Source organism: Etheostoma spectabile, unplaced genomic scaffold (assembly GCF_008692095.1).
Source record: "Etheostoma spectabile isolate EspeVRDwgs_2016 unplaced genomic scaffold, UIUC_Espe_1.0 scaffold00018246, whole genome shotgun sequence".
Classification (NCBI taxonomy): domain Eukaryota; kingdom Metazoa; phylum Chordata; class Actinopteri; order Perciformes; family Percidae; genus Etheostoma; species Etheostoma spectabile.
Window position 1 is genome coordinate 14661 of NW_022604175.1, and position 21197 is coordinate 35857.

The 21197-nt window shown below is 41.1% G+C and overlaps 2 non-coding genes across 2 annotated transcripts; one reads left to right on the forward strand and one right to left on the reverse strand.

Annotated features, from left to right (window-relative positions):
* Positions 1-19696: 19696 nt before the first annotated feature.
* trnad-guc (transfer RNA aspartic acid (anticodon GUC)) lies at positions 19697-19768 on the reverse strand. Its single transcript has one exon. It is a non-coding gene; the product is annotated as a tRNA-Asp (tRNA).
* A 259-nt stretch (positions 19769-20027) lies between these two features.
* On the forward strand, positions 20028-20100 carry trnav-cac (transfer RNA valine (anticodon CAC)). Its single transcript has one exon. It is a non-coding gene; the product is annotated as a tRNA-Val (tRNA).
* Positions 20101-21197: the final 1097 nt, after the last annotated feature.

The window sequence follows — 21197 nt, forward strand, 5'->3', positions numbered from 1 at the left end:
CACCTTTTCATGTGTAAATTCAGGGGTCTTCCCTCTCTCCAACAGAACTCAATCCATTATAGGGGTCACTGGCAAACCTCTAGTCCAGTCCTTTACGGAACCACTTACAGTCCAGTACCAACAACAGCAGGTTCTCCACTCCTTCCTGATGTCTCCCTCCTGCCCAGTTAATCTACTCAGGAGGGACTTAATGTGCAAGTTTGGATGGATGAACTCCCAGGGGACCCACATCTCAGTAGAAGTGCCGCCCTCCACACTCCAAGACCCTGTGAGACTCATGACGCTGACAACCCCGCCACCAGTTCCCCTGCACCAGATTGTTTATTGGCTCCGACGATGTCACCATTCCAGCAGTGCACCCGGTTCTTGATCCTCATGTTGCCCTCACCACGCCGATGGGCTCTTTCCCGGTTCCAACAGCCTGTTTCCAAGACATCAGTATAGATTTGGTAATGGTAGACAGATTTTCTCAGATCAGATAATGGCACCCATTTTAACAACCAGTTGTTGAGAGAAGTTGAGGCTGCTCTGGGGATCACACACTCATTCGGGTCGGTATACATCCACAGTCCCAGGGACTGGTGGAGAGGGCCAACCAAACGTTGAATGCTAAGATAGCCAAGGTCTGCCATGAGAGCAGGATTAAGTGGGTGGAGGCCTTTCCCCTGGCACTCATGGCCATGAGAGCTGCAAAAGGGGGAGAGACGCACCTTCCCCCCACGAGATCTTGACTGGCAGACCACATGCCAGGTCCACCCAATAATGGAGGTCATATGCCTTTATTGGATTTAAAACAGGTAGAAATGTCTGCCCACATGAATGAACTAACCTCTTTGGTCTCAGCCCTCTCTACCCAGGTGGAGAAAGAAGCCAGCACCCACTCAGAACGAGAGGCAGACCATTAAGGTAGGAGACTGGGTCAGGGTTTAGGTCCACAAGAGGAAGTGGGCCAACCCCAGGTGGACTGGTCCAAAGTGAAGGAGTTTACTTCACACTCGGTCCAGGTCAAAGGTAAATTGGGCGCACCTTGGCACCACCTGACACATTGTGCCCCAGCAGATCCTCCAACCCGCATTTTAGCGGACACACATTTGATAAAAAATGCAGGAATTACTTAAGCGCTGCTTAGGAAGTCCAGACAGTCCTCAGTCTGGACAGAGGGCACCAAGCCTAAAACAATGTGGCTTGGGAGAAGAATAGTAGTGATAAATTGTGTCATGCTGGGAATAGGGGCGGGACTGATAATGTGGGGAATAGAATCAAATTACAGGATGATATAACTGAATTAGAGGACAATGCTAAAACTGAAATCTCATATTACGTGCCAAATTGAGAAATAAAATAATGAAATGTAGTAGATAAACATGCTGTTCTCCACTGTCTTTTAATGCTCATACATACAGGGAGCAGCACACCCCATAAGGGACACTAGGACACAAGATAAGGAAGACAGGGTGGATAAAACACAGGGACAGAAAATGATCAGTCATTTCCAGTAAATCTACACATAAGACTGGCACAATAGTCTCCGGTGGGCACACATGGCATTTAACCAGCAGCAAACATATATAGGGGGGCGGCTGTGGCTCGGTGGTTGAGCGGTTGTCTGCCAGTCGGAAGGTTGGTGGTTCGATCCCCACCCCTGCAGTCATTGTCGAAGTGTCCTTGGGCAAGACACTGAACCCCGAGTTGCTCCCGGTGCTGCGCATCGGAGTGTGAATGTGTATGAGTGTTTATCTGATGAGCAGGTGGCACCTTGTACGGCAGCCCCGGCTGCAGTGTATGAATGTGTGTGAGTGGTGAATGTTTCCTGTACATGTAAAAGAGCTTTGAGCAGTTGTTAAGACTGGAAAAGCGCTATATAAATACAGCACATTTACATTAAAAACGACATACAGAAAAGAGACAAAGATAGAGGGTTTTGTAAGAATGAGGGAAAGAAGGAAAAAGTGGGTTATATAGAAGCAAGGGTATAGCTACAATGGAGAAGAAAGCAGAAGAGAAGTGTTGACTCATGTAGTAATTAAACTATTGTTGCAATATAAGTATTTGAGTAAGCGGAGAGAGGTGTTCAAAGGTAGTAGATGAGATTATGTCTGAGATCTGGTAGATTGAAGGAAAAGAAATGTGAAATTTATGATATCACAAGGAAAAAGTAAGAAATAACAAATAGAAAGTTTAGTGCATTTTATGGAGGGACATAGCTGGTGAGAATTCAACACTAACTATTAATGGCTCACTTTTCAGATAGGGTATAGTTGGTATATGTTTAAATGTATGTCTGTATGTCTTGTCTTGTTTATTTGTTGTATGTCTGCAATTAGGAGATGGATCAAAATTATAGTAATATGTCCTGTCAGATCTTAGTGGTACTTGGGAAGCTGAGAAAACTCCAACTAGGAAAAAGAGGGAAATAGTGTAACGTTTTAAGAAAAATAATTTAGATTTAAATGAGGGAACATTCGGGTTTAAAAACAAAAAAAAACAAAGAGATAAAAGTAGTCAATCCAATGTGTGATCCATGCATTGATCTAAAAATATTCACATGAAAGTGGTAATTGATTCAATTACTTAGTTGATTAATAGAAAATGGCTTTGATCATTTCCAGTTTAAGAAAGAAAAATATGAGGCTTCTTATATTGTTACCTTTACAGTACTTTGTGATACTTATCATGCTTGGGAAATATTGTAGGGGAATTGTGTTGGTAATATAAATACAAAGATATTTACAGTTTGGAATTGGGACTTTTAAACTTGGAACAGTGAAATGATGAAATTTCTTACTATTAATATGACTGACCCTACTGCAGTAACGTTTTTGAAATTAAAGTCATAGATTAAAGACTTCTTTAAAGTAAAGTGAAAAGAAAAGAAGGAGAGAAATCTTTTTTTTGCTTTACAGAGGTCTAGAGGACAGCTGAAGTGTGGGTTCTTTCAAGAAAACGCACAAGTATAGAGGAGGTTAAGATAAAAAAGAGATATGCACAAAGTAAAGAGAGGTTCCAGTAGACTTGCAGCTAAGTGAAGATTTTGATCATAAATTACACAGTATAATGAGATATGTTCTCATATCAGGTAACAAATTGGATAGATTGAACCACTAGGTGATAAAGTTGGTTCTACTGTTACTAGGACAACAGGTCATAAAGAACACATTACACATTGATTAGTTCAAATTTTTGTTGCAACTTAAAAATAGAAAATTGGGGAAACATTCTTTTTGTTATAAGTCATCAAGTTTATTGGTTGAGATAAGATTGAAACCAGTCTAGGCTGATATAGGATTCCATTCTATGTGTATTTTGATGTGGTGTTAAAATGAGCTTTTAGTGAAGCTTAATTTTGTTTGTGGATTTTGTTTGTATTTTGAGTTTTTACATGACAAACTGTTTAAACTATTGAGTTGATGTGGAAATATTTTATTTGGGTGATTCTTTTCTTTTTGAACTTTTTGTTTTGTTGCTTTTAAGATCAAGACGCAAGACAGTGTCTTAATGGCTAAAACGATTACATAATTAGGAATAGGAATTCTGTAGGAGATATGACTCAAAAAGGGATAGTAACAAATACAAAGTGTCCATAGCATTAAGGATATCAAAACGACTACGATTTTGTTTTAATATTTGTGCAGAAACATAACCCATAATGTAAACTGAAGCTTGGAGGAGATAAGTGCCAAAACTAGTTTCTCTTTAGAATGTTTGGGGATTTTATAGAGTTAAACCAGCAAGAGGGAAAGAAAAGTTATTTGAGTGACATGAGTGACATACACTGAATGAGTATTGATAAAAGAAAAGATAATGCTTTTTGGAGTTCTGTTTTGTGCCACACAGTGCCTCGTTGTGTCAGAACCGGGTCCATCTCGCTCCTCCAGCTGCGGGATCAGAGACAAACTGGACCAGAAGACCAACAACAACCATCACAGCACCTCAGACCACAGCACAGCTGAAGACCATAAAGCTTTATGGTCTGGCTGCGATTTTTGGCCCAAAACTGACTTGAAAGTGGACCAGGGCTAAATGTTTGATAATATTTACAACATCTGTGAGTGTGCTGTGCTGGACCACGGAGCAAGGAGTGAGGTCCACATACTCTGGCTGGGGCCTTGCTGATGCTAAGGTGAGAGGGCTCTCCAGGGGTCAACCATGTGGCCTGCTACACCATAAACAAAAGACTGAGATACAGACCAACGATGAGAAGATGGACTGATAAGGAGAAGGAGGGAGCGAGAGACCGTCCTGGTTCTGGTATTTCAGATGCACACATGGAAGAAGATTTGTCACTTACAGACTCACATGCTGAAAACACATATACGATACTGGGAACAACTAACACTTTAGAATTACTTATTCTAATTCCACAAAAGAAGGTACCTCAAAATATAGCAATCTGAAGTGGGAAATTACATTTTTAGGGTCTTGTGAATTTTGAATCATTTTCATTAAATTTCCTGTTATAGTTTCAAGCAAGATCGGTGACAACTAGGTTAATACAGATGGATTAATCATAATCCTCACATTTTCAATGAAGTGTTAAAAGATGATTTGGTAGGAATAGATCCAGTATTGCAAAGTACTGTGATTTAATGTGTACATTGATCTGTCCACAGGATGAGTAAACATTTGTCTCACAGAGTGAGATAAAAAAGGGGGAGTTCAAAACTCCATGCCTTATTCCGGGGTGCTCCATGATTAATGCTGGGACGTTGTCATTTCATTGTGCTTACTGAATAGGATTTCCATAAAGGTGGTGTTGCGAAAGCTTAGACCAGAAGAGGGAAATGTTGAAAATTTTAAATGTTGTATGTGCTTAAACATAGTGTGCGATTTACATTATACATTCAAGTCAAAAGGTAAAAGCATTATTTCAGCATATATGAAGACAGGTTGGTCATGAGTTAAGTTTGTTGTCATAAGGATATAGTTTGTTGTTTGTTACATTAAGGTGTTTTGCAATACTTCTGTTTTGTGATATAAGATGCTCTGTTACATTTTGTTATAATCCAGCTCTACAAATATGTCAGAAGCAGAATTGATTGTGGGGATTGTTGAGTTTTTAAAAAGTTAAAATGTCTGAAGGAACCAGATTAGAAAATTATGCATCCACTGTCCCCATTTTCCCCCCCCCACCTTCTGACTGAAAAGAGTTGATCAGGTCAAGTCTGGCAATTAACATATGGAAAGGAGCTTCCTGCTACGTCACAAAAGGTGGTCCCGTCTCTTGTCCCCTGGGGTTTTAGTCTAGGTTAAAACAATACAATGTTGATTGGACTATGTTGATAGAGTTTCACCCCCACTGATCCTTCCTGAAATGAGAGTCATAAACCCTCAGCCACATTCCAATTGAGAGAAAACGAATAGACACACACACACACATATATATACACACACACACACCACTGTGGCCAAGAGACCCCACCCTTTGTGAATAAGAGGTGTGAAAAGGGGATATACGTTTTTACCATATTAAACTTTTGCTGCACGTTTTGTACTAAAACGAATTCTAAAAGGATTTCCACACAGTTCCTTGTTTACAGTAGGATTTGCACCTAGTAGGTGCAAAAAGGGGGATTTGTGGGAAATTATACTCAGGTATTGTTATTATTGTGAGAAATTGTACTCAGATATTGTTATCATATTTAGACACTGTGAATGAACTTATGCATAAGTTAATGAAACAGAACTCATATCAGACATTGAATGAGGGAGAAAATGTACTGTTGCTTGGCATCCAGGTGGGGGCGATACCCTGTTGGCAAAACATTACATTTACAAGAGAACCGGATGCAGTAAGGCCAGAAAGCCACGTGTTCACTCAAAATGGAGGCAAACAAAGGAAATCCCACAGGAAACAACCCCCAACACACGCACACACCTACACATTGCCGAAGAATGTAAACAGGAAGTCGCGCCCACCCAGCCAATAGAAATACAGTTTCTAAGACGATATGACCCGCCTTGTGATGCTTTTAACCAATAGAGCTCCTTAAGAGAAGTGATATAAATAGCAAGGTACGCCACTGTTACGGGGCCTTTTTGTGAAACCTCTGAGCTAGTCATGTTCCATTGAGACCCGTGCACGTATTGATTGTCCGGAATGCATTGCTCTGTTTTTATTAATAAATCGTTTTGGTATACATAATCAAAGCTAGAGTGATTCCTTAGCTACTTGAGTCCCGACGTTTGGACCCTCCAAGTGGAATTCGCAACATTTGTTTGTATTGACTTCGTACGGTTAAACTCTCAAGACCGTCACTGAAAAATCTCCCTGTTGTTAAATCGTGACCAGGCCTACCGAAGTTTCCACAGTGCAGTAGTAATCACATTCAGGAACTCAGCAATACGCCGTTTAAAAAAAATGCAGAAAAAATAGTCAATGCACTTGTTACTTCTAAGCTGGATTACTATAATTCTTTATCATCAGGCTGCTCGAAAAAGTCCATGAAGACTCTTCAGCTGATCCAGAATGCTGCAGCACATGTTCTGACTGGAACCAGGAAAAGAAATCTCATCTCTCCTGTTTAAGCTTCTCTGCATTGGCTTCCTAGTGTTTGCTCTTGGTGGGAATTGTTGGGTTTCTGTAAATAAAATCACAGAGTATGGTCTGGACCTGCTCTTTTATGAAAAGCACAGTTAGATAACTCTTGTTGTGATTTGGCGCAGTATAAATAAAATTGAATTGAATTGAATTGAATTGAATTACCTGAACCTCAACTTCCTAGCCTCATAGTTAACGGTTTACGTTCCTGGATCCGTCTTACATTCCAGCTGTCTGCCTACGTTCCCAGATCCTGAGGTAGGTGATCATATCGTCACTGAAAACATATCTTCAATAGCAGGATCATCCTCAATCCTTTTGTAAAACCTTTGTCTTTCTTGGAGTATATTCACTCTAATACTTTCTTAACAAATGCATATCTTTTGCTATGGTTAGATCTCGTATCCAAACTACTCTGGCAGATGTAGTAGTGTCGATGTAGCCTTGGGAAATAATTAGCAGCTGGTAGATAAAACTCCCCATCGGGAAATGAAACCCCAGTATTCCGTGTGACAGGCGGAGGCGGTCATCCAAAGTTTCATTAGGATTGTAGTCTTTGTGTTGGAACAAGTTGCACTATTTAAAAACATGCCTTTGAGATACCAGAACGGTAACACTTTATAATAACCATCATTTATAGATGGTAAATATATAGTTACTTAATCTTTACTTAATTATCATTTAACTGTTAGGAAACAGTCACTTTACTGTTAACAAACCATTAAATTATAATTAATAATGATTACTAATTATTAGAAGTGCTTTGTTAATGGTTACTAGTTGTTGTGTAAACCGTCTATAAACAGTGTCTGGATGGTTATTATAAAGTTGCAACAGATGACTATAATACCTTGTTAAATAGTTAATAAATACTTTATAAACCATCTATAAACATTATTTAGATTGATAATTAATACTTTATTAATGGTTACTAGTTGTGTAAACCATCTATAAACAGTGTCTGGATGGTTATTATAAAGTTGCAACAGATGACTATAATACCTTGTTAAATAGTTAATAAATAATTTATAAACCATCTATAAACATTATTTAGATCGATAATTAATACTTTATTAATGGTTACTAGTTGTGTAAACCGTCTATAAACAGGGTCTGGATGGTTATTATAAAGTTGCAACAGATGACTATAATACCTTGTTAAATAGTTAATAAATACTTTATAAACAATCTATAAACAGTGTCTGGATGTTATTATAAAGTTGCAACAGATGACTATAATACCTTGTTAAATAGTTAATACTTTATAAAATGTCAATAAGAATTATTGGAATGCCTATTAAAAGTCGCAACTGGTGGGTGGTTTATAATAATTAGTTAATTATAAATAAGTGTATAAAGCATCAAGTTACTTTATTTGGTACACTTCAATTTTTTATTAGTGGTCCATAAAACTGTGATTATTTGTGCAGTGATAATACAGTCGGATCAGTAAATTGAACCAATTTGTGAAGAAAGTAATTGTCATGCAACAATGTACCGCAGATAAACACGGGTAGACAAGAACAAAGGGATTACTAAAACAAAGTTAGTACAAAGAATTAGCATACAAAACACAATAATCTATATAGTGGGGTAGGGGTACTTTAGAGACCACAATAACAATAAAAGACACAAAGCGATTAACATTACAAGCTCCAGAAACTTGACACAATTTATTTCTATTTATATAAGATATAATATATTATTTATATTATATAGGAGCAGGCGTCCTAGTGGACCATTATGGTGTTTTTTACCCAACCATTCATTCCACTCGATCACAATCAAATGGTCTCTGAGCAGATCCTCCGTGCGATTCCCTCGGAGTCTACCAATTGTCTCCTTGTAGCTCCTCCAGGCCCTCTTAATGTGTTGAGTGTGGCAGCCCGTTTCAGCATTGACATATGCCACACTGTGGTTAACTGTGTAATGCTTGTATCCAAATGCCGGCAGAGCCTGACGGTAGGCCCGCCACTCATCACTTAATATTGTGGATCCAGTACAAACGTGGTGAAGAATCAATGGGACCAGTTCTCGTTTGGTCCGTCTTGCCACCAGGCGGAGAACAGGCATGGTCCTCTGTCCTCTGTGCTTCACGCCAAGCATCCCAAACACCCACTTCTTCCTTTTTCACCCACCAGCCATTCTTCCACGTCCGTACTGTCAAAATATTAAAAATTGGACACGTTAGAAACGGCAATTATTCGCATGGTGATGTATAACTAATATTTACTGTAATTATTTGACCATTGAAACACAGAATGCTGACAATTGTTTTACTTTTCTGAGTTATAAAAATATTCTATCCCCATAAGTTTGGATTCACCCCCCACCACTGCATCCACAGATGCTTTCCGGTGGTGATTTCAATACAGTCTTTTATAATTGGCTGTGACTATTTGTAACCCTTGGAGGAATAACTTTTTATTTGTGGTAGCAATTACCTCATCTCCTTACAGCCATGCAGTGATGAAACCTAAAGATAAATCTATACATGGACAATAACTTGTCATTATGACCTATTCTGGAAATTCTGAATTTTCTGTTTTTTGTTGTTTTTTTATGTTGTTCAACTGTATATCTGTAATCCATCACAGTTACAGAGAACAAAATGTAATTAAATGACAGTTAATATGAAATCAAAAGTTTGGTAATTATAAAGTTATAACACCATGCCACACAATTTGTGATTAATAAAAAAGTTTAAAACTAATAATTGTTCATTTATAACGCCGGACAGAATGCTGAATAACCTTACAGCTGGCATGTAGGTAAGTAGCACGTAATTGTTTATGTTTTGCAACTGTTTCATTCATTCTGATTCCTTTATATATTATTATAACTTTGTGGGTAAAAGCAAAGCCTATAGTAATCAAAGCATTCAGTATATACGAGAGGACATAGTCCTCCTGAAAAATCCTCCTCCTGATAGCTGTCAAAGCCAAGTCAAGCAAAAGAAAAAAAACAAATACACTGACATACCTTGAAATGGCAAGAATTGCAAGTTCTGTCACTTGAATAGAATGGCTGGAAAGTATTGGGCTTGTTGTGAGAATTCCCATAGAATGTTTAGCTGTATGGTGTTTACATTAACCTTTCTTTTGTGTCTGAAGTGGCTTTCATCGATAACCACAATCTCGTTCTGCCCTCCCAGCCTCTGTCCTTTTCTTCTTTTTCTTCTCTCCCTTGCCTCAACACAGACATCTTGTAGCTTTTTTGCCATCTTTGACAGTGTAGTTGTGCTTGCAGCAATGTCATCAGTTATCATGTCAACTTGTCTTAATCGTAGGCCTTGTGCAAACCTGGAAATACACAAAATTAATGGTGAAAATGTTGTGGCCTTATGCAAACAATACTTCAGTAATTACACCTGGCACAGCATTCTTATGGGCATGAGAGTGATTCAAGATATGTAAAATGGGAGTAATACTAATAAAAATTAGACGTAGTGTCCATCCACTGCCTGACAACAATTAACATGTGCTTCGCCATTTGCCACTAACTATAAAGTAGCTTACATTAATGGAACCCAGAAGGTGTGTTCAATTTATCCAATGCATATAAAAAGTGCCAGTATCTCTTTGGATGCAACAATTCACTGTGATTTTCAAAGAGATGTCACCTTTAGAATATTGCAGCAATAAAATTATGTATATTGACTTTCTGTATCCTGTAGCCTACCACTGGTTTTAGCGTAATATATTATCTAAATTACAGGCACTTTGATTATTCATGTAGGTGTATAGCATTTTATTCTTGAACTTAAATTTGATTTCCATACCTGTACACAAATCGCATCCAGTTGAAAAGGGATATCTTGGATTGGCTAAATATTGACCGGTGTCGGATGGATTTTCTGACAACGGCTCTATGTTTGGCCCTCTGTTGACATACCCTATGGAACATAGCACAACTTGAGATCCAATGGAATTCAAAGATATACCATAATTGTTATGATCTCTGTTTAAATTGTTTTGCTTCAATGCAAGACCATTTTTTAAGAATAAAAATGTTTGAGTAGGAAACTTGAGATTGAACAAATGGCAAACATTTGTATTGTCATTGTTTTGTTCAGTCTTTTGTCGGTGCTTCCTAAAGCATGGACTGGAACCTTTGGGGTACTTCAGGGGTAACAAGTAAAATGAAGAATGCTTTTTACTAATATTATACTCACCTAAATGCTACCACTGAAGTCTACCAGTTATGTAAGCTACACAGTCTTGTAACGTCATCTTTGCTATTTTTCCATTTACAACATTTTAGCGCTAAATGAAATGTAGTATGGCCACTATTCATCTTGTAGTTGGTTGACTTGGTTCCAGGCTTAAAATTATGTAGGCTAAGGATTTACTGAAACCTTAATGAAGTAAATTAAATAGGGGAAATTACTTAGAAAAGTGGCCGGTCACTTTAAAAGCATCAGTAAAGAAATTCAATAGATACCTAAGTAAACAGTAAAACATATAGTCTAATAAATATACTGTTAAATAAATGCTAATATACAGTAAAAAAGAAGAAAACTAGGCCAATAAGCTATAGTAACAAAAAAAAATTCTATAGTAATATCAGACCTTTAGGCCATATATGCCCATATTAGTTAGGCCTACCTACCATTCATAGAGGTCTCCACGACTGCAAGGCTTCATCTTAATTTTGTGGTGGCAAATGTTGCATTTCATCTTCTGTTTTAGAAGTTGTCTTTTCTTTAGCCATTTTATTAGGTGCTTATGGTGTTTTCTTTTCAATCAGCTACCTTCAACACGGAAAAGTTATTCAGACCAGACCTGTTACAGCCAAAAGTGCGCCTAAATGCCCACAGCCCGCCCGCCACCGGTATGGCTCTTACCCGCCCCTTCTGTGCCTCTGATTGGCTCTAAACGTACCAAACTATTTCACTCCTCATGCATATCGGACTCTGAACCAGAGTGACAGCTAGAGAAAGACACCCAACCTAACAAACCGAAGGTAATGACTACTAGCCAATCAGAGGCAGAGTAGGGCGGGTCTAAGCGTAACCAGGGAGCGTTAGCAATATTGCTAAAATCAGAGGTTTCAAACTAGCTAGCTGCAGAGTATCTGTACTGATATTCTAACTAACCATGTCGGCAAAGAAAATACATTTTACAAGATCTGGCAAAGCATTAAAAATGGATAATAAACTAGGGACACCAACGCGGTCGACGAGAGAAACGGCTGCACCTGACGTTACCATCAGCAGCATGGATGATGCTAACATCGGTGAAGGTACACATGGGCAGCAAAACCCGGAGAACCCTGCCGTTAGCAAAAACATTAATGCCAAAGTTACCAGCGATGAGGATTACCCCGCAAACAAGAAGTGTCAAGGTTTTGAGAGGGATAAATGCAGTATTTTATTTGAAACCAGCGATGACACAGACTGTGAACACCAATCTCTGAGTACAGGTGAGTTTGATAACGTTAACCTGTTGGCATGTAGCCCACTGTAATTGTAGCTAGCCCTCGCTGCTCACTAAGATTTCTAAACAGTAACGTTATGGAAAAATATGGAATTTCATTTTACTAATTTACAGGTCTGGATAGCATTGAACAATATTTGAGCTTCCAGGCTATTTCCCATATTGTTTTCTTAAATACACAATTCTTAAATGTCCATATATTGATCATATAACGTTAAGCACAGTTCATGGCATTTGGAGTTAGATAGTTGTGCTAACTTTTAATCTGTAACGTTACATAGTGAGTGCGCAGGGCAAGGCAAGAAGCGCATGCGACCTAACACACTCCTAGCAGAGCTGGCTCCGTGCCTGTTTGCCACAGTTCTGCTCCAAGTGCCTTATAATTTATAATTGTACCAAATCCAGACATCAAAAACTAAATAAGTGTGAAATAAATGTGTCAAATATTGTTAGTTTTTTATATATACATAGCATCACAAGTAACCAAATACCAAATATTAAGATTGTCTGAGTTATGCAGTGATGGAGTTATCATAAAATTAAATGGACTGTGTTTTCTGTAAGGAAAGCATGAATTTATGTCTGCATAATCGTGTAGACTGAATGATCACAATAAGTCAATGCTGTTTTTCTGAGGGCAAACTATTATAAATAAATAAATATGGTCTAAAATAATTCACTGAGAAGTTTAAAATTTCTGAAATTTTCTGTGAAAATCGTGTTGGAACATTTGTATTCACACACAGCTGGTTTAAAATCACCAGGTTTATTAAACAGCAGTTCACTGAAAGAGGACATGTATTTAATGTTTGATTTTTGGATGCACTTAAGTTTATTTCTCTTATTTCCAGCCATCGATATGTCTCCAACAGCCTCCGTGCTGCTCCAAAAGGCAAAGATAAAAGAAGGCTTGCTGAAAAGACAAATCAAGCAGTTGAAAAAGGACATGGACTTCCTTCACCAACAATTAGCAGGTGTTTTTCTTCCTATGCTGCATTTTATATTTTGACGTAGTGTGTAATTGCACACTAAGAAGATTATATTTTTTGAATTATTAAACTTTTGAAGCATTTGGCAGAATACATTAAAATACATCTGATCTCACAATAGCATTTTCACTTTTCTCCAAATTTAAATTTCTAATGCAATTTTCACTAGAATTGGCATTTTATAGTTAACCCCAGTTAAGCTTTGATTGATTTTGTTTTTCGTGGGTACGCTATTTGATGTTAATATTAACCCATCCATCCATCCATCTTCATCCGCTTATCCGGTATCGGGTCGCGGGGGCAGCAGCTCCAGTAGGGGACCCCAAACTTCCCTTTCCCGAGCCACATCAACCAGCTCCGACTGGGGGATCCCGAGGCGTTCCCAGGCCAGGTTGGAGATATAATCTCTCCACCTAGTCCTGGGTCTTCCCCGAGGCCTCCTCCCAGCTGGACGTGCCTGGAACACCTCCCTAGGGAGGCGCCCAGGAGGCATCCTTACCAGATGCCCGAACCACCTCAACTGGCTCCTTTCGACGCGAAGGAGCAGCGGCTCTACTCCGAGCTCCTCTCGGATGACTGAGCTTCTCACCCTATCTCTAAGGGAGACGCCAGCCACCCTCCTGAGGAAACCCATTTCGGCCGCTTGTACCCTGGATCTCGTTCTTTCGGTCATGACCCAGCCTTCATGACCATAGGTGAGGGTAGGAACGAAAATTGCCCGGTAGATCGAGAGCTTTGCCTTCTGGCTCAGCTCTCTTTTCGTCACAACGGTGCGATAAACGGAATGTAATACCGCACCAGCTGCTCCGATTCTCCGACCAATCTCACGCTCCGTGGTCCCCTCACTCGCGAACAAGACCCCAAGGTACTTAAACTCCTTCACTTGGGGTAAGGACTCACTCCCCACCCGAAGAAAGCACTCCATCGGTTTCCTGCTGAGAACCATGGCCTCAGATTTAGAGGTGCTGATCCTCATCCCAGCCGCTTCACACTCGGCTGCGAACCGATCCAGTGAGTGCTGAAGGTCACAGACCGACGATGCCATCAGGACCACATCATCCGCAAAAAGCAGCGATGAGATCCCGAGCCCACCGAACTGCAACCCCTCCCCGCCCCGACTACGCCTCGATATCCTGTCCATAAATGTTACAAACAGGATTGGTGACAAAGCGCAGCCCTGGCGGAGGCCACCCTCACCTGGAACGAGTCCGACTTACTGCCGAGAACCCGGACACAGCTCTCGCTTTGGTCATACAGAGATTGGATGGCCCTAAGAAGGAACCCCCTCACCCCATATTCCCGCAGCACCTCCCACAATTTCTCCCGGGGGACCCGGTCATACGCCTTCTCCAGATCCACAAAACACATGTAGACTGGTTGGGCATACTCCCAGGCCCCCTCCAAGATCCTTGCGAGAGTAAAGATCTGATCCGTTGTTCCACGACCAGGACGGACTCCGCATTGTTCCTCTTCAATCCGAGGTTCGACTATCGGCCGAACCCTCCTTTCCAGCACCTTGGAGTAGACTTTACCAGGGAGGCTGAGAAGTGTGATACCCCTGTAATTGGCACACACCCTCTGGTCCCCCTTTTTGAAGAGGGGAACCACCACCCCGGTCTGCCACTCCTTAGGCACCGTCCCAGACTTCCACGCAATGTTGAAGAGGCGTGTCAACCAAGACAGCCCCTCCACACCCAGAGCCTTCAGCATTTCTGGACGGATCTCATCAATCCCTGGGGCTTTGCCGCTGTGGAGTTGTTTGACTACCTCAGCGACTTCCACCAGGGAAATTGACGACAATCCCCCATCATCCTCCAGCTCTGCCTCCACCAAAGAGGGCGTGTCAGCTGGATTTAGGAGTTCCTCAAAGTGCTCCTTCCACCGCCCTATTACCTCCTCAGTTGAGGTCAACAAGGTCCCACCCTTACTGTATACAGCTTGGATGATTCCTCGCTTCCCCCTCCTGAGGTGGCGAACGGTTTTCCAGAAGCACCTTGGTGCCGACCGAAAGTCCTTCTCCATATCTTCTCCGAACTTCTCCCACACCCGCTGCTTTGCCTCTGTCACAGCAGAGGCTGCAGCCCTTCGGGCCCGTCGGTACCCTGCAACTGCCTCCGGAGTCCTCCGAGACAACATATCCCGGAAAGACTCCTTCTTCAGTCGGACGGCTTCCCTGACCACCGGTGTCCACCAGGGTGTTCGTGGGTTACCGCCCCTTGAGGCACCTAAAACCCTAAGACCACAGCTCACCGCCGCAGCTTTAGCAATGGAAGCTTTGAACATTGTCCACTCAGGTTCAATGCCCCCAGCCTCCACAGGGATGCACGAAAAGCTCCGCCGGAGGTGTGAGTTGAAAGTCCGTCGGACAGGGGCCTCCTCCAGACGTTCCCAGTTTACCCGCACTACCCGTTTGGGCTTACCAGGTCTGTCCAGAGTCTTCCCCCACCCCCTGACCCAACTCACCACCAGATGGTGATCAGTTGACAGCTCTGCCCCTCTCTTCACCCGAGTGTCCAAAACATACGGCCTCAGATCAGATGAAACGATTATAAATCGATCATTGACCTTTGGCCTAGGGTGCTCTGGTACCAAGTACACTTATGAGCATCCCTATGTTCGAACATGGTGTTTGTGATGGACAATCCATGACTAGCACAGAAGTCCAACAACAGACAACCACTCTGGTTTAGATCAGGGAGGCCGTTCCTCCCAATCACGCCTCTCCAAGTATCTCCATCATTGCCCACGTGTGCATTGAAGTCCCCCAGCAGAACTATGGAGTCCCCTACTGGAGCCCCATACAGGACTCCATTCAAGGTCTCCAAGAAGGCCGAATACTCCGAACTCTTGTTTGGTGCATATGCACAACAACAGTCAGAGTTTTCCCCCCCATCACCCGCAGGCGTAGGGAGGCGACCCTCTCGTCCACCGGGGTAAACTCCAACGCAGCGGCGCTCAGCCGGGGGCTTGTGAGTATCCCCACACCCGCCCGGCGCCTCACACCATGGGCAACTCCGGAGTAGGACAGAGTCCAACCCCTATCCAGGAGAACGGTTCCAGAACCGAGACTGTGCGTAGAGGTAAGCCCCACCAGATCTAACTGGTAGCGCTCCACCTCCCGCACAAGTTCCGGCTCCTTCCCCCACAGAGAGGTGACATTCCACGTCCCCAGAGCCAGCCTCTGCCGCCCGGTTCTGGTCCGTCGAAGCCCCTGACCTTCGCTGCCACCCATGTAGCAGCGCACCCGACCCCTTTGGATCCTCCCACAGGTGGTGGGCCCATGGGTTGGAGGGAGAGGTGCCACGTCGCTTGTTCGGGCTGTGCCCGACCGGGCTCCGTGGCAAACCCGGCCACCAGACGCTCGCTCACGAGCCCACCGTCTGGGCCTGGCTCCAGACGGGGGCCCCGGGCTTCCTCCGGGCGGGGTCTCTCTATCCCTTCCTTGTTCTTCCATTGGAGTCTTTGAACCATTCTTGGTCTGGCCCCTCCCCTGAGACCTCTTTGCCATGGGAGACCCTACCAGGAGCACAAAGCTCCAGACAACACAGCCCTCAGGTTCACAGGGACACACAAACCTCTCCACCACGATAAGGTGATGGTTCCCGGAGAGGTACAATATTAACCCTATTATTTTAATTTCCTATTGTTTTAGCCAAGAACACTGCTGTAGGGACGGAGTCTAACCAAAACTGCATCGTCATCTGCATCTGCCTCCTCCTCATCCACCACCTCCTCCTCTTCATCTGCCTCCCCCTCTTCATCTTCCTCCTCATCTTCAGAGGATGAGAAAAAGAAAAAAACGGCAAAAAAAGAAGCATCACAAAAAACACACAAAAAAGAGATACATCCATAAGGACAAAAAGAAAAGAAGACAAAAGAAGAAGGTGGCAAAAGGAAAGACACCACTTGGCAAAAGAGGTGAATTAAGGGGCCAAAGTATAATTACAATTTTATAAATTGTGGTTAAACTTACAAATCTGAAACATTTCTACTTAAGTTTGAATTTTAGATGCAAAACCATTTTTATGACCAAAGTGGTTTTACTCAACAAGGATATAACATTTAAAGGAAAGTTTACCAAAAGCAAAAAACAACTACATGTTTTTTACTCTTGGAGATATTAATCGTAGAGAAATGGCATTTGGTTTGTTGCATCAAAAAATATATTGGAAAAACTCAACAGCAATGTTTCTTTCCAGAAATCATGACATGGTTACACAGGATGCTATCAGATCTGGTTGTGAGCAGTTTTATTGTGAACTATTTTCCAACAAAGTACCATGCCATAATAGTTTTCCATTAAACTGTTCACAACGAGGTCTATGGATAGTTATTATGTTAGTTATTATGTCAAGCGTTCTGAAAAAGGTGTGAAAATGTTATTCTTAGTGCATTGAGCTACATTGAATTAAAGCCTATCTCCTTGGATATCTCCATTCTTTGCAAATCACACCAAACCTATGCTGGCTAGATGTACCTTGCTGGGTAAAAGCCTGACATCTGGCACGTTTGTCATGTGCCAGATGTCCTCCCCCCATCACTGCTACATCAGGCATAATACTGTTTAGCCAAAACAGTTCACAATTAACCAAAATTACCTGGATCTAGAACTCTGGGTAAAAGGAGCTTTATTTTTTCAATAAATTCCACCCAAAGAAGCCTAACCAGGAGATAATATATTATTTTGCTTTAAAAGTGAATTACAAATACTTGAGATGGTTAAAGACATCAGTCACATCTGTTGAAGGAGAATTTCATATGGCAAGTTATTAGTTGTTGTCATTATTTATGTTTAAGAGTTTGTGCCAATATTTAGGTTTTATAGTATAATCCTATCAAAGTTTTACAGGGTTAACTGTTTTCTCGTTTTGTCATAGAGATACAACCCCAATTTATGCTGTATACTTATTTTAAGTAGTCAAATGATTGACAAGTTTATCTTTATGAACTGTTGTCTACTTTTGCAGTCAGAAGCCCAATAGAGATCATCAAGAGATACAAGAGGGTGTTGAGGGCATACAACCATGGCATGAAATTGGGAGAAGCGTGTGCACATGCTGGAGTGACAGAGCTGACAGTGAGGTCTAAAGCGGCGATTGCAGAGCTTGCCATATCTTCCCCACAAAAGTTTGAAGAACTAATGGCAGGATACAACAAACTACATAAGATAGCTGACTTCCTCAGCAGATGTGAAGACATCATTAACAACGATCCACAAGTAAGGGCCATATAGCTAAAAATAAAGCGGTGGGTAAGCTCATACCCTACAATAAGAGGGAGCAGAAGTAATTGTTTGGGAAGCTGACTGGAGGGATTTTTAAATTGTAATGTTCAAAAAGGACTGTGCAATGTAAAGGTTTTTGCACGTTCATTTATTTTTCATGTATGGTCATTGTTGTTTTTAAATTTTTGACCACACTGTAAAATTAGAGGACCACCAATACCACTCTTTTTTCAATACAAGAATGGAAAACATACAAATAGTCCTTACTTAATGTTGTTTAAAAACATTTAAAGTTTCAGTAAGTAACTTTGATTAAAATGTTTGTAATAAAGGTTTTAATAGTAATGTTGTGTTTTTTTTATATCCCACTCTGACTTGCAGGTACATTTTTCATTTATATATTTGTTTTTTTATATAATTTAATGAAGGGCAAAACATTTCTCATGCTTTACCAAGCACTTACTAATAACTATGAAAAACATCAGTCGCAACTTTATAATAACCATCCAGACACTGTTTATAGACAGTTTACAGAATAACTAGTAACCATAATAAGTATTAATTATCAATCTAAATAATGTTTATAGATGGTTTATAAAGTATTTATTAACTATTTAACAAGGTATTATAGTCATGTGTTGCAACTTTATAATAACCATCCAGACACTGTTTATAGACGGTTTACAGAACAACTAGTATCCTTAATAATATTAATTATCAATCTAAATAAATGATTATAGATGGTTTATAAAGTATTTATTAACTATTTAACGGTATTATAGTCATCTGTTGCAACTTTATAATAACCATCCAGGTACTGATCATATCGTTTACTGAAAACTAGTATCCATTAACAAATCACTTCTATATTGTAATCATTATTAATTATAATTTAATACTTTCTTAACAAACTATCTTTTCTATGGTTAGATCTCGTAAAACTACTCTGGCAGATTTAGTAGTGTCGATGTAGCCTTAGAAATAATTAGGTTTAGTAAAATAAATGAATGTATTCCCAACAGGCGGAGGCGGTCATCAAAGTTTCATTAATTGTCAATTTTGTGTTGGAACAAGTTGCACTATTAAAAATGCCTTACCAAGAACTTCTTCGCTTGGGACAGCAACTGACTCCCAACCCAATGGGAGCAATCCTGCGCTTTCAGATTTGGAGGGGCTGACTTTCATCCCATTTGCTTGACATTGGGCATCAGTCTGCCCCAGTGGGCGCTGTAGATCACTGCTTGATGAAGCCAACAGAACCACATAACCTTCAAAGAACAGGAAAGGAATTATAAGGTGCCCAGACTTGACACTCTCCCACCTCCTGCTGGGCCTTGTGATGTGCTCTTTCCATCACTTCACAAGATTCCCATTCAGGATCAGGAGTTCTCCTCCCATGCTGAACACAGCCTGAGCCAAGGCCCAATTTCCCCTCTAGAGTAGTCCAACGCGTTTGCCGGGACTTCCTCGAGGCCTTGTAACATTGGTTAGCGGCTGGTAGAAAATTCTCCCCGTCGGGGAATCGAACCCCGATCTTCCGCGTGACAGGCGGAGATACTGTCCATTATACTAACGAGGAATGCCTAAGCTTCATATTTGGCACATCAAGAAATAGGTGGCGCTATTCCAGCATTCAGGCCACAGTCAATACATGTGGATATATTTAAGTTTACTACATATTCGCTGGCATTCAAATCCATGACAAAGCATCTGTGACTGAATCCAGTTTAAAATCGCTATGTGTCAAAAATTAACATGTCTAACAGCATTGTAAACATTTGCAGTAAAATATAAATGGTATATTTCCGCATGAACATGCAGAAAGACCACTTTCGTCAGTTTCCGTAGTGTAGTGGTTATCACGTTCGCCTCACACGCGAAAGGTCCCCTGTTCGAAACAGGGCGGAAACACATTTCTTTGTTTGTATTGACTTCGTACGGTTAAACTCTCAAGACCGTCACTGAAAAATCTCCCTGTTGTTAAATCGTGGCCAGGCCTACCGAAGTTTCCACAGTGCAGTAGTAATCACATTCAGGAACTCAGCAATACGCCGTTTAAAAATGATGCAGAAAAAATAGTCAATGCACTTGTTACTTCTAAGCTGGATTACTCCAATTCTTTATCATCAGGGTGCTCGAAAAAGTCCATGAAGACTCTTCAGCTGATCCAGAATGCTGCAGCACATGTTCTGACTGGAACCAGGAAAAGAAATCTCATCTCTCCTGTTTAAGCTTCTCTGCATTGGCTTCCTAGTGTTTGCTCTTGGTGGGAATTGTTGGGTTTCTGTAAATAAAATCACAGAGTATGGTCTGGACCTGCTCTTTTATGAAAAGCACAGTTAGATAACTCTTGTTGTGATTTGGCGCAGTATAAATAAAATTGAATTGAATTGAATTGAATTACCTGAACCTCAACTTCCTAGCCTCATAGTTAACGGTTTACGTTCCTGGATCCGTCTTACATTCCTGCTGTCTGCCTACGTTCCCAGATCCTGAGGTAGGTGATCATATCGTCACTGAAAACATATCTTCAATAGCAGGATCATCCTCAATCCTTTTGTAAAACCTTTGTCTTTCTTGGAGTATATTCACTCTAATACTTTCTTAACAAATGCATATCTTTTGCTATGGTTAGATCTCGTATCCAAACTACTCTGGCAGATGTAGTAGTGTCGATGTAGCCTTGAGAAATAATTAGCAGCTGGTAGATAAAACTCCCCATCGGGAAATGAAACCCCAGTATTCCGTGTGACAGGCGGAGGCGGTCATCCAAAGTTTCATTAGGATTGTAGTCTTTGTGTTGGAACAAGTTGCACTATTTAAAAACATGCCTTTGAGATACAAGAACTTCTTCGCTTGGGACAGCAACTGACTCCCAACCCAATGGGAGCAATCCTGCGCTTTCAGATTTGGAGGGGCTGACTTTCATCCCATTTGCTTGACATTGGGCATCAGTCTGCCCCAGTGGGCGCTGTAGATCACTGCTTGATGAAGCCAACAGAACCACA